This window comes from Pogonomyrmex barbatus, unplaced genomic scaffold (assembly GCF_055798465.1).
Source record: "Pogonomyrmex barbatus isolate J1 unplaced genomic scaffold, ASM5579846v1 scaffold16, whole genome shotgun sequence".
Classification (NCBI taxonomy): domain Eukaryota; kingdom Metazoa; phylum Arthropoda; class Insecta; order Hymenoptera; family Formicidae; genus Pogonomyrmex; species Pogonomyrmex barbatus.
In genome coordinates, this window is record NW_028297112.1 from 6,438,283 (window position 1) to 6,451,500 (window position 13,218).

Below are 13,218 nucleotides of genomic sequence, written 5' to 3' on the forward strand. Positions count from 1 at the left end.
ACAATATCCAAGATACTTTATCGTTTGAACAAAATAACATTTATTATTCAGTCGAAACTCTAAATGACTCTTATCAACCAGCACAAATAATTCAGATAAAATAATTATATGTTCATTCAAATTTTCAGTAACAATTAATATATCATCAAGATACAATAATATTTTATGCTATCTTATTAATGTCAAAAACGGTATCTATAAAATGCGCTGGAATACGCGCGGCGTGTTTGTGAGACAAAAAAGCATTCGCAAATACTCATATTGTTCTATTGGAATTATAAACGCAAGACGACAAAAAAATTGTCATTCCCGAAGGATCGTATGAACTATATGACATAAGCAGATATTTAAAACGTGCAATATTACAACAATATCCTCGTCTCAACAATGTTGTGAAAAAGAAGATGCTCGAAAAAGAAGATGAAGGAACGAGTATCCACTGATTATTCGAGCTAATAACAATACGATGAAGAGCGAGATCAAGTGCGCTTATCGAATAAATTTCGTCAAACCTGATAACATTGGACTGCTGCTTGGATTTTCGTCAAATCGTATGCTGGAGCCGCAACAATGGCACGAATCAGACATACCGATAAATATCGTCAACGTAAATATTATTCGCATAGAATGCAATATGACCGTTGGTGCGTACAGCAACGACAAGTGCGTACATACGATACAGAGTTTTCACCGAGCGTGCCGCCAGGATATAAAATATTGGAAACGCCGACGCAAATCATTTACCTTCCGATCATCGCACGGAGCATTACAGATTTAACGATACGTATTGTGGATCAAGACGGCCGATTGCTCGATTTTCGCGGAGACGAAATCACCGTTAGATTGCATATACGCAGACGACAGCGATAACAAGGGTGTTGAATGAAATGCTAGTGTTGAACGAGCAGGTCAAACAAATAAAGGACACAATTTTTGAGGCGACGACTAAGAGTACTAAATCATACGGTAAAAAGAAACTCAACATATCCAACATTCAATTTTTAAGATCATTAGGATTCATCGTTCGAAATGATTGATATCTTAAATATTGGAAGTGAGCCGGTCTTTGACGATCACGTCATCAAGATTGAGACTCACACGTACAATCCGTACGCAAACACGACGTTTGGACATAACGATGAAATAAGAATACAGCAGCAAGATTTATACATCTTGCCATGCGAAAGCTTTCTCTATGTTGAAGGAAAATTGACGAAAAGAAACGTCAAAGAGACGTTAAAAATTCCTAAAGCTATCAACGTACAATTACAACAATTGGCAACGCGTATGCGCATTCCGTATTTTAGAGGTGTTTTTATGCGTACTATCTTACCTACAGGAGTACATCGAAACGAGAGCGATATTAAATTTGGATAATGCTGAGGGATCAGGTACTCATTGGGTATGCAAAGAGGGGGGGATCGAGCTATTTATTTTGATAGTTTTGGCAATCTTCGACCACCGAAGGAATTGGTACGATATCTAGAAAAGACATACATCGAGTATAATCGCACAGCATACCAATAATTTTATACCTTGCCATGCGAAAGCTTTCTCTATGTTAAAAGAAAATTGACGACAAAAAAGAAAAATAATGAATCAGTGACAACTCTTGGAAACAATTGTGTAGCATTTATGTTTGATGAAATTCGATACGAACTCAATGGTGTGGAGATTGATCGCAACAGAAACGTCGGAATAACCAGTACAATCAAGAATTATGTATCGCTAACGTATGACAAGGCGCTAATTTTGCGAAACGCAGGATGGGACATTTCATCGACCATATCGGAAGGATACTTTAATTTTTGCGTACCACTCAATCTGTTGTTTGGTTTTTGCGAAGATTACAAACGTGTGGTTGTTAACGCTCGTCACGAATTGATACTGATACGAGCGCGCAGCGACAACAACTGTATGGTGGGAGTTTCGACGATGGAATCGGAAATAGAATTATTCAAAGTATAGTGGCGAATGCCTCATGTAATGTTGAATGAAATCAATAAACTATCTTTGTTGTGAGCTTTGGAAAGTGAGCGATATCTGAGCATGAATTTTCGCTCGTGGGATTTATACGAGTATCCTTTATTACAAAGTACAACTAAACATTCGTGGGCTGTAAAAACGTTGACTCAGCTAGAGAAACCGCGGTATGTTATCTTTGCTCTGCAGGCGGGCCGAAAGAATAACATGTCTGAAGATGTTACGATAATCGATGACTGTAAATTGACTAATGTGAAACTTTATTTAAATTCCGAATTTTATCCGTACGACGACTTAAATCTAGATTTTAACAAAAATAGATACCATCCTCTTTGACATGTATGCACGTTTTTGTAAATCATATTATGGATACGATTGTTACGAAATTTTTCATCGTAGGAATTTTTGACAAAAGGACCTATTGTGGTCATTGACTGCTCGCGACAAAACGAGTCCATCAAGAGCGCTACTGTATATGTACGAATAGAATTTGATTGTAAAGAAAATGTACCGCCGAATATCGCTTATTATCTCATCTTGCATAATCGCGTTATTGAGTATTGCCCATTATTCAATGTAGTAAATGGGCAATACGCAAGATTATGTAAATTGCAACGTTTGCAAATATCCCTATATTTTTAATATAAGAAAGAAATAAAAATCCGATGTATTTGTCGATGGAGCATAGGATCTCAAAGGAATTGTTTTTTCGTCATGATCGTTCCAACGTTTGCGGATCTGCAAGGATTCGTCGTTGGAAGGAGATTTGTCATGAAGGAAGTGGCTGTGTTGAGAAAGGGGACAATTCTCTCTCATTATATTTTTGCAAGTCCTATACCATGGCATCTCCTTATAAAATCCGACAAATCTTGCGCTTCCTGGTTGCAAATCATCATGGCTTGCGATGGGAAAACGGAATGATTCCATATAGCATGGCGGAACGTTTGATTACAACAGTTGTGATTGACATAGAAGATGAAGCTCTCATATACGTTAAAGGATGTCAGAAGAAAGAATGGTTGACAAATATGCTCGATAGCGATGCGAGGGATGATGTCATCATCGAAACCTTGGATATTGATTATAAAGATTTATAAAGATTTAGAATCATTGAATAATCTAGATGTTAACAATACTTTTCGATGTGTAAAACATTCGAAACATTGCACGTTACAAAATGTATTTAAAATATTTAACTGGTGGTTACAACGCCAGAAAGAAAAATTTTAAAAATAAAAAATATTTTAAAAATAAAAAACATTAATGTGTTGTTCCTTTACCATATCCATGTATATATTGTAGTTTAGATGCTAAATATAAGTATAAATACAAATACTGCTAGCTTGACACAAATGATAGTACATACACATATATAACATATGAAATTGAGATATATAACATATGAAATTGAGATATATAAACGAAAGAGACCGAGACTTTTGTCAATTATTGAGATATATAAACGGAAGAGAGAACGAGACTTCTGAATCTATTGTTAGAAATTAAAGATATTATAGCTGATAATAATGTTATAATAATTAACGATGAAGAAGTAATGGCAAATAATCAAAACGAAATCGAAGTGATAGATTTAGTGAATGAAGAAGTAATAGTAGCAAATCAAGAAGAAATTGAAGTGATTGATTTGGTAGATGAAGATAATATTGAGGATGAAGTTATGGACATTGAAGATGAAAATAACGGTGATGATGATAATGTTGTTGATGACATTGATGATGATAGTGATGACGACGATGATGCAATGAATATTGATGAAGAAGTGCTCGAAGCTTTGATTATGACAGTGATGATACTGACTTTAATATGAGTTTCAAACATAAACTCTTGAATCAACGTGAAATTAATGCAGTAAATGAACTAAGAAGAATGTGCCGCGTTACATTTTACTATTCAGCAGGAAATTCTAGTTCGAGATTTTGTACAGAATGTTTTGTGAGAATTAAAGACTTGTATTTGCACATTAATGTTCTTCGTACACACGAAATTGACTCTTTTGACACAATGGAAGGACTATTTTGTACTGAGTGTAGAACTCCGCTATATCAAATAATGTTGTGTGATATGTGTTCTATATGTGTAAATTAAAACTATAGAGCACATAAATGCTACATATAAATTATAAAGGTACGTATGAATATTTATTTTAAATTTACAATAATTTTTTAAATAACTTCTTTGTTTTTATTTGTTATAGTCAGTGAAAAAAGAAGACATTAACATAAATCTCGCGATCAACCCGTATTTCTAAAAGATAAGAAAGATGCAAAGCGTATCATGTATCAGCGGCAAGACGAAGGAATCTTTACCATCAGTAGACGTTCAGACTCGATTCATCAAGTATTAAGTGCAAGTTCTACTGACTGAATGCTAAGTGCGTGCGAGTAACTTATAAGGTAAATATTATAAAAGAAAAAAATTTAAGTGAGTTAAATAAAATATAATATTAATTGTGAAATAAAATCAAAAGATGAAACCGCCAACGAGCCAAGAAAGCGTGAAAGCAGTAGACGGAGTCATCCCGGAGGAGTATCCGGAAACTTACGAACCACTTCTGCTGGGAATATGCGTAAAAGCTATAAATTCTGCCAATGTCATCTATAGAGAAAATGACGCTCCTTTTCGAAGGATATGCGAAAACTGCTTTCATGCAGAAATGCAAGACTTTAATCGTGTTCGAGTAGCAATAACAAACTAGCACACATTATGTAAAGTAGTGCCAGAAAATTATGAATTAAAAAGAAAATGTTTTATTTGTCATAAACTTTTAATAGAATATAATAATAGCTTCAGATTGTCGCGAGTGTATTAAAGAGTTTATAATTAATAATGAAAAATATTATTGGTAGATGAGATAGATATATTACAAGACGAAGAAAATTAAATTTAAGTTACTAAATAATATTTTATAATATTTTTTACATTTTATATTTTATATGTTATATTTTAAAATTTCAGTATTTTAGAATTTATTTTCTAACATATTGTATATGTTGTATTCCATCATATTACATTCTTAAATTAATGTTTTTTTATATTTCGTTATGTTTCATTATTTATGTTTAATAAAATATATTTCATTGACCTACGTAAAATTGTAAGGTTGTAATTTTTAACACGTGTCTGATAAAATGATCTTACTGTTTTAAAGATATATATTTCATACCGTCGACCTATGTGGAATATTTTCGCATGTGATATCTAATTTCGGAGTGTATCAAATGATATATAAAGTAGATAAAAAAATAATATCAATCATAAAATTAAGAACAAAACTTCGATTATAGATGATAAATTATTAGCGTACGCGATAGATAATATTGTACACTATGCATTACATGACCAATAAATGTATATTATGATAAATATTACTCGGTTTATTCTCCATTCTTCCTTTCAATTCAGCGGTTTTAGGTTGCGCTGCGATAACGAGTCGTGTGCCGACGCACCTTGTCGCGAATAATAATATCACTCATAATAATAATAATAAATTACTAAGTAATATTTAAAAAAATCTTTAAAAAAATAATTAATTTTAAATAAATAATTAATTTTAAATAAAATAATTAATTTAAAAAATTACAATTACAAAAGATATCAAGACAAAACGAAATACCTTGGTGGAAAGAGAGAAAACTTAAGAAAAGAGGAAGGAAAAGAGAAGAGAAAGGAAGAGAGAAGAAAAAATGATAAGAGAGAGAACATGATGACAGCGGCGGCGGCGGCGGCGGCGGCGGACCCCGCTGACCCCTCGCCCCGCGGACCCCGCGCCTAGTGACGCACTTCCCTCCTCCCTTGCCCCGCGGATCCCACATCCATCGCTTATGAAGTGCCCCGCGGTCGCGGAACTCCTCTGCCCCTCTACCCCCCCCCTCGGAGCTCCCGAGTTAAAACCGGCCTTATATAGCTACTGTCATAATTCGGGGATACGACGATCTGTGGCAAGCTGATATCGTCGAGATGCGCCCATATTCGAGTTTCAACAGAGGTCATCATTACATACTCACTGTTATCAATGCGTTGAGCAAATATGCCTGGGCCATACCGCTCAAGAGCAAGGTCGGAAGCGAGACGGCTAACGCTATCGCCAAGATAATTCGAGAGAGCGGAAGATGCTCGAGAAATTTGCAAACGGACATGGGGAAGGAGTTTTACAACGCCGATGTGCAGAAACTCTTGAAAAAACATAGCGTTAATCATTATTCCACGTATTCGATATTGAAGGCATCGATCGTGGAACGGTTCAATCGCACACTTAAAAATGACATGTGGAAGATGTTTACACTTAATGGTACTTACAAGTGAGTCGACGTGCTGCCGCGTCTCGTGTTAGATTACAACGCGCGCAAACATCGCACTATTGGCATGCGACTCATTGACGTAACTCCCGCGATCGCTAAAAAACTCTTGGGCACGGTACAGCGCGATAAAGATCACAGGTCTGGCAAAATTTAAAGTAGGTGATTCGGTACGCGTGAACAAATATAAGACAGCTTTCAAAAAAGGTTATACGCCAAATTGGTCTACCGAGATGTTTAAGATCATTAAAGTACAGCGTACTAATCCCGTAACCTATCTACTCGAAGACTATCGCGGAGAATTCGTCACTGGAGCGTTCTATGAGCACGAGTTGCATCGCACGACTCATCCGGACGTGTATCTCGTGGAGAAAATACTGCGTTGGAAAAGAGATAAGATTTACATCAAGTGGCTGGGATTTGATGGGTCACATAATTCTTGGATACACAAAAATAATGTGGTTTAATTCATTTATTGTAAACAAATATAAAAATATTTATATAAAAAATTTTAAATTCATTGATTTTATTGTAAAAACAAATAAAAAAATATTTATATAAAAATATATATACAATAAGTCTTATTTTTTCTTCCATTACATCTTCGTAAAGAAACTATACAGATGGACTAACTATGATGAACTTAAGATAATATATAAAATGTATAAAACTACGGGACATACGTACATATGTACATATAAACTACAAGTACATATAAACTATAAGAAATACATACATAAGTATATGCATACGTACATATGTACATAAACTACAAGTATATATATACATACGTACACGCGTACATAAATACATACGTACATATATACGTACGTACATTACATACTGTACATATGTACATACGTATATATATAAACTATATATATATATACATATGTACATACGTATATACGTAAACTATATATATACATAAGAAATACGTGCATATGTACATATATATGTATAAAACTATATATAAAACTATATATAAAAAAATACATGTATATTACAAAGGTATTCGCCAATGTCCCCATGGTAACGTTTCCGTCGAATCCGGTATGATGTATCGTTTGTCATCGTATGGACTCAGAGCAATTTTTAACTCAGATACTGTATATACTTAGTGTAACTTGGATCTTACGTGACTGGCGACGAGTCATTTCGATCTCTTCATTCAAACACCGTGTATAATCATCGAACGTTATTATTCACGCTACGACGTTATTCTTTACACCTTTTGCCTTTTTGGTGTCCTTTTTACCATCCACTCTCATCGCATACATTTTCGCTCTGAGTCCGACAAATTCCGTCATAATCGCACCGTTATTTTCGTCCTTCATTAGGCTGGGTATTTTTTTATTCACGAGAGACATACCATACGTTGTCCGTCGGATAATCGCTCGAATTTAGCGATATCGCGTTTCATCGTCTCGTACACATCGTCGCACTCGATGTGATATACAAGACTGTCTATGTCGGTGTACATGATCTTACATTTGTCACGATACAGCGGTGACATATATTCGTGGTGAAATTCGTACAAGCAGATTTTTGATATATCGAGTATACAAATACTCACATAAATCAGCTTGTTGAATTTCACCTCGAGTTTACGGAGTTCGGCGGTGATTAAATTTTCCGCAAAGACGCTGCGACTGTGGAAATTTGGTTTCGTGATCATTGCCTCCGCATCGTATCGTCCGTCCCATTTCATTATCAATTTTACATCCACGTGATTCCGAACATTTTCCATTGTTTTACCGAATACTGCGTTGTTCATTAATTTGTACAAATTTTTGTCGAAATTGTTTTTCGCGCACATTATAAGCTGTGTATTAAGTTCGATGTAATTGCGGAGGCAGGTGGATTGAGCGAATTGTAGTACGCAGTGTATCTTTGTGATACGAAGATCGTGGCGCGTACATTGCTGCAGATTACGATAGTGGATGACATATCGCTTTTTGTCATATAGCGTCGCGAAAAGTTTATTCTGCCGCGTGACGGGTAGTTTATCGCGCATCGGACAGAAAGGTAAGTCAGTGTGTCGGTCGTGCAGATGATGCGGATACTCGAGATCGACCTTGAAAATATAACCCGTAGGCGAATTCGGAGTGATCGCGCTCGCGTCAAAGTTCGCGATGTCTTTAACCCATCGAAATTTGGCATAGGGCAGCGGTTGACACATCGCCCATCCGTATAAATTGTTCACGTCGTAGTACTTCAAATACGACGACGGTTTCGACGGGTCGTACGAACGCATGTACTTGTTATTGGCCTGCGTGTATCTGCTGGAACATTGACTGAGGCCGCCACGTATACCGCACTCGATAAACATAATCATATCGATGTTGGTGAGCAAGTCAAATTTTACACGCGTATAGCATGGCTTCCCACGTAAAACCTGACAATGTGTAATAATGAGCGGGATCGAGACTGTAACTTTTAATACAACTTTCACGGAAATTTTCTAAAATGTCGGTCAATAACAAAACATCGGTCTTCAAATGTAGATCGCTATATTCATCTAGGTTTCAATAGGTTTCAATAAAGAAATCTATTGAAACCTAGACGGTCAGATGTCAGATGTTCGATGCACTCGTCGCATCGTTGCAGCGAAACACTTCACCAAAGTAGCGACCTGGCTGCACTGTTCTAGCAGCTCGCGTTCCACTCGCTCGAGATGTTCCTTTTTTTATACTACGTCTCACGGAGCACTTGCACTTGCACGTGATTTGTCCACAATATCATCTTTCTTACGCGGTGCAAATTGGGCACATGTTACATGACATTGTTATATATACGGACTGACTGCAATTGGAGCAAAATCGACCGTTTAACGCATCAAGAGTATTTATCTCATGCTTCCTAATGGCATACATTATTCCAATGTCAGTATCTGTCAGACGCATTATGCATTCGGCACATATAATTAGAGCACCACCCGTCGAATAATAAAATTGAATTGTGCAATGTTTTCTATTATTATTTAGTACAAGGAGTTCCGAACGCGTAACAATTTTCTCTGCATAATCTGTTAGCTCCTCACTCTGATCACTTATATAATCACTATCGTCAGATAACGCGTGTTCATCATCTTCATCTTCGATATCAATATTTCAAACATTCTCCATTTCTTCTTCTTCGTCTCTCCACACGTTCATTATATTCACGATGTCTTCCATGTCCATATTTATCACATTCAATATTCGCATCATCAACTATTTTTCACACAGTATCGCGATCGATATTCGTTTATATTTCACACAGTATCGCGATCGATATTCGTTTATATTTCACACAGTATCGCGATCGATATTCGTTTATATTTCACACAGTATCGCGATCGATATTCGTTTCGAGACTTCCGAGATTTACTGTGATTTCGCGTGTCCAAGGATCTATTATATATATCGTCTGTAATTTCGATGTCCCTTTGTCGAACTCGAAGCATAGTCATAGGTTTTCCGAGTCGCAATTTTGATTTTTTATTGCAGTCCAAGTTTCCTCGTTTTTTCACAAATTCATCACAAAAGAGAGGAAAAGGATCCATTTATCGATTAATACATTATTTTTATTGAATAACGAATTTTTCGAGATTGTTTGAAATTAAATCGTTGCAACATATACATTTGTTTATAGCAGCCGGATTATTGGCGCTTCTCTTACCATGCTGCGATACATACAGTCGTCAATGATATTTTTTCTAAATCGGGACATTATTATAAATCTTCCGAATCACAATTTGTTTAAATACATTATTTTTGTTCAATAACGGATTTTTCGAGATTGTTCGAAATTAACTCGTTGCAACATGTACATTTGTTTATAGCAGCCGGATTATTGGCGCTTCTCTTAACATGCTGCGACACGTACGTGACAGTCGTCAATATTTTTTCTAAATCGGGACATCATTATAAATCTTCCAAATCGTAATTTGTTTAGGTACATAGCAGCCAGAATATTATTTTTTTCCTTTTTTTTCCTATGTCAATTTCTACAAAAAATATCTTTTCTATCAACTCTATCAGACAAAAAAAGACCCCTCCCCCCTCAAAAATACATTCCAAAGGACCATCGATAAAGCATTCCCTCTTCCCCGTGCCTACTAGTTATCCCCTCTTCTTTACCCCGCGTCACTGAGTTATCCCGCACACCCGCACCCCGCTCGGAATTCCTGAGTTAGAACCGGCCTAGTATACTTACTATAATTCTATTTTTATTTTCTGAGCCACGTTATTTGCTCTGCTTCTTCCAACAATTACTCGGTATGTCCGGATCTATCGCATCACTGACAAACAACGGTATTTTTATTAACTTGAGGATTTATCCTGCCGTCCATTGAGCAAGCCTTGGCATAGTGACCTGCTTTTGAACATAATTGACAAAAAAATCGGTTTTTCTCGTAATATATTCACAGGTCGACGAGACTAAGGATCACGAAGACGACATTTATCTGCGCCATGTCCACGCTTTTTACAAATTTGACAAATCAAAATTTCCGTTCTTCAACTACGCGTAGATTGAGGAATCAAGGATAATTTTTTGCAATTAATCACAGAATGTCCTTCTTTGTAACATATTTGACAAGTCCCTTAAACTTTTCTCAAATAATGAGTTTTGACCCGACTTCGCGCCTAACCCTTGCCTAAATCTATCATTGCTCGGAGCTCTCTCTCTATTCTTAATGCGTCGGATACCGTTCCCGCTATGTCTAAATTTCTTATTCTTTGCTCAATTTCAGGTTTTAGTCCTCTAATAAAACATTTGCACATGTCTTTCTCTAAAGATAATTGAATATCTCTATCGGAGAGAGCACTTTCTTGATTTTTATATGTTTCAAAAATTTGTTTCCCCAAAAGTTTTACTCAATTAGCATATGTTACTACATCCTCTTCTGATAAATACAGCCTAATTCCCTCTGTAGTTGATAAACGTTTTTCGTAGGCCCATAAACCTGTTTTAAATATTTTGTTAATTGTGAAACGGTGTTGAAATTTTGATCTTGTATAGTACGACGCGCTTCGCCTACAACTCGCGTTCTAATTATTTTCGCGAATTGCAATTCGGCTTCCTTCGGTAGCATGGACTTTGTCTCCTCGCATCCTTCGATAAAATAAGATAATGGTATATTAGATCCGTCGAAATAAGGCTTCGACAGCATATTTCAAAGTAACGAATGGATTTTGTTGTGACATGGCCAATTTACCGTTAATTTCCGATTTACTTGGCGTTACATCTTCGACACCGTTGGAATCAGATTCCGGTTCTAAAACAGTTTCTATATTTTTCTTCAGTAATTATACTGTCGTCAGAAAAATGCACGTGTCGGGGTGTGGTTTTCAAAGTCCCGACGGGAGTTAAGGTAGGGAGAAGAGTTGAGCCTTTTAAATTAGATTTTGATTTGTTCTGCGATTCTATAGCATATTTATATTGTTCAGTTACTTCCGTTTAGTCCGATTTAGATCTCGTTGTACTCATTCCCATTTGTAAAAATCGCAATTTTCATCCCGGACGAGCCTCCAATTTTCTATCTCTGGATATGTTACGTCCAGACTCCGGAATTATTTTCGCGATTAGTTAAAAGTCGAAGGGATGGGGCATGAAAGAACGCACCGAATATCCTCTCGCAGGTGGCCGTTCTGGAGCGTGCCTGCGAGTCGAACGTCGTACAGGTCAGCTGATACGGGTCAATGTCTTGAAAAAGACGCTGTGACTCCGACTGCATGACGTACGTCCGTCGGTCTGTTAATTTAGGCAAGAGAATTTAATCTCTTTTGTCTGGGATATGCGATCCCCGAGAGCGGGCGAGAATGAACGTGACGAGAGGATTAAATTATTAATGAATAATGAATTGATTTATCGTTAAAGTAATCATTTAATTAATTAAAGTGAAACGAACAAAATACAAAATACAAAATTAAAACGCAAAGTACTTAATTAAAGGAGAAATGATACGCATAGTGATTACTCGGTAGATAATAATAACGGTTAACATCCTTTCGAATGGGTGCATGAGAGTGGAAAATTGCACGTAAATGTAGCACGCGGGTGTTACAAAAGTGCGGAGGTCATCGCAGGGCATGGCAGTTCGGGATAAGGCTCTACGTTAAAATATTTAGGGCCATGCCCGGTTTTTACAATATAACTAAATGAACAAAAAAAATAGAATAATTTAAACAAATAATTATGTAAGTGTAAAAGTGTTAAACCTTAAGCACGGTAGGCTTAGAAAGGTAAGTAAGGGACAGGGGAGCAAGGGGGAACAATCGATGTTTAAGTGGTGATGGGTAGATCATATTAATCCATGCGACTTACTACTGCGATGATTATAAAGAAATGTCGTTGCAGGTTGATCGGCTAGAGGCAAGCGGGGGTCAGGACCAGCGGCCAGCGGTTTTCCACAGGGTGCTTCTGGGATTTCACAGCAGAGTAGGAAAAAGCACGGGCGCACAAAAGAAACACTCCCGGTCGAATTTAATAAAATGAAGATTAAAAGAAGTTACTGATTTATTTTAATTTACATGTCCCGATACTAAAGTTTTAATAACTAAATCTGCGGTTATTTTAGCGAGAATTGACGTTCTTATAATAATTTGAAAAATCTCTATAAAGAAATATTAATATCTTTATAAGTTTAATTTTAATTTAATGTTATTAATTTTAATTACTTTCTGATTATAATAAAATTTCATAAATTTACAAATAAATAATTAAATATTCCTGTATGAAATAATTACTATTATTACCATCATTGTCATCATCATCGTCATTCATGGACGCATAAATAAGAATGTAATAAAGACTGTTATAATTTCTGATGAAATTGATGATTAGGAATAATTATTTCATACAGGAGTATTTAATTATTTATTTGTAAATTTATTACAATTTATTTGGAAATTTTATTACAATCAAAAAATAA

At 36.0% G+C, this 13,218-nt stretch overlaps 1 pseudogene; it reads left to right on the forward strand.

Annotated features, from left to right (window-relative positions):
- The first annotated feature begins 466 nt into the window (after positions 1-466).
- On the forward strand, positions 467-3,080 carry LOC148937162 (uncharacterized; annotated as a pseudogene).
- The last annotated feature ends 10,138 nt before the right edge of the window (positions 3,081-13,218 follow it).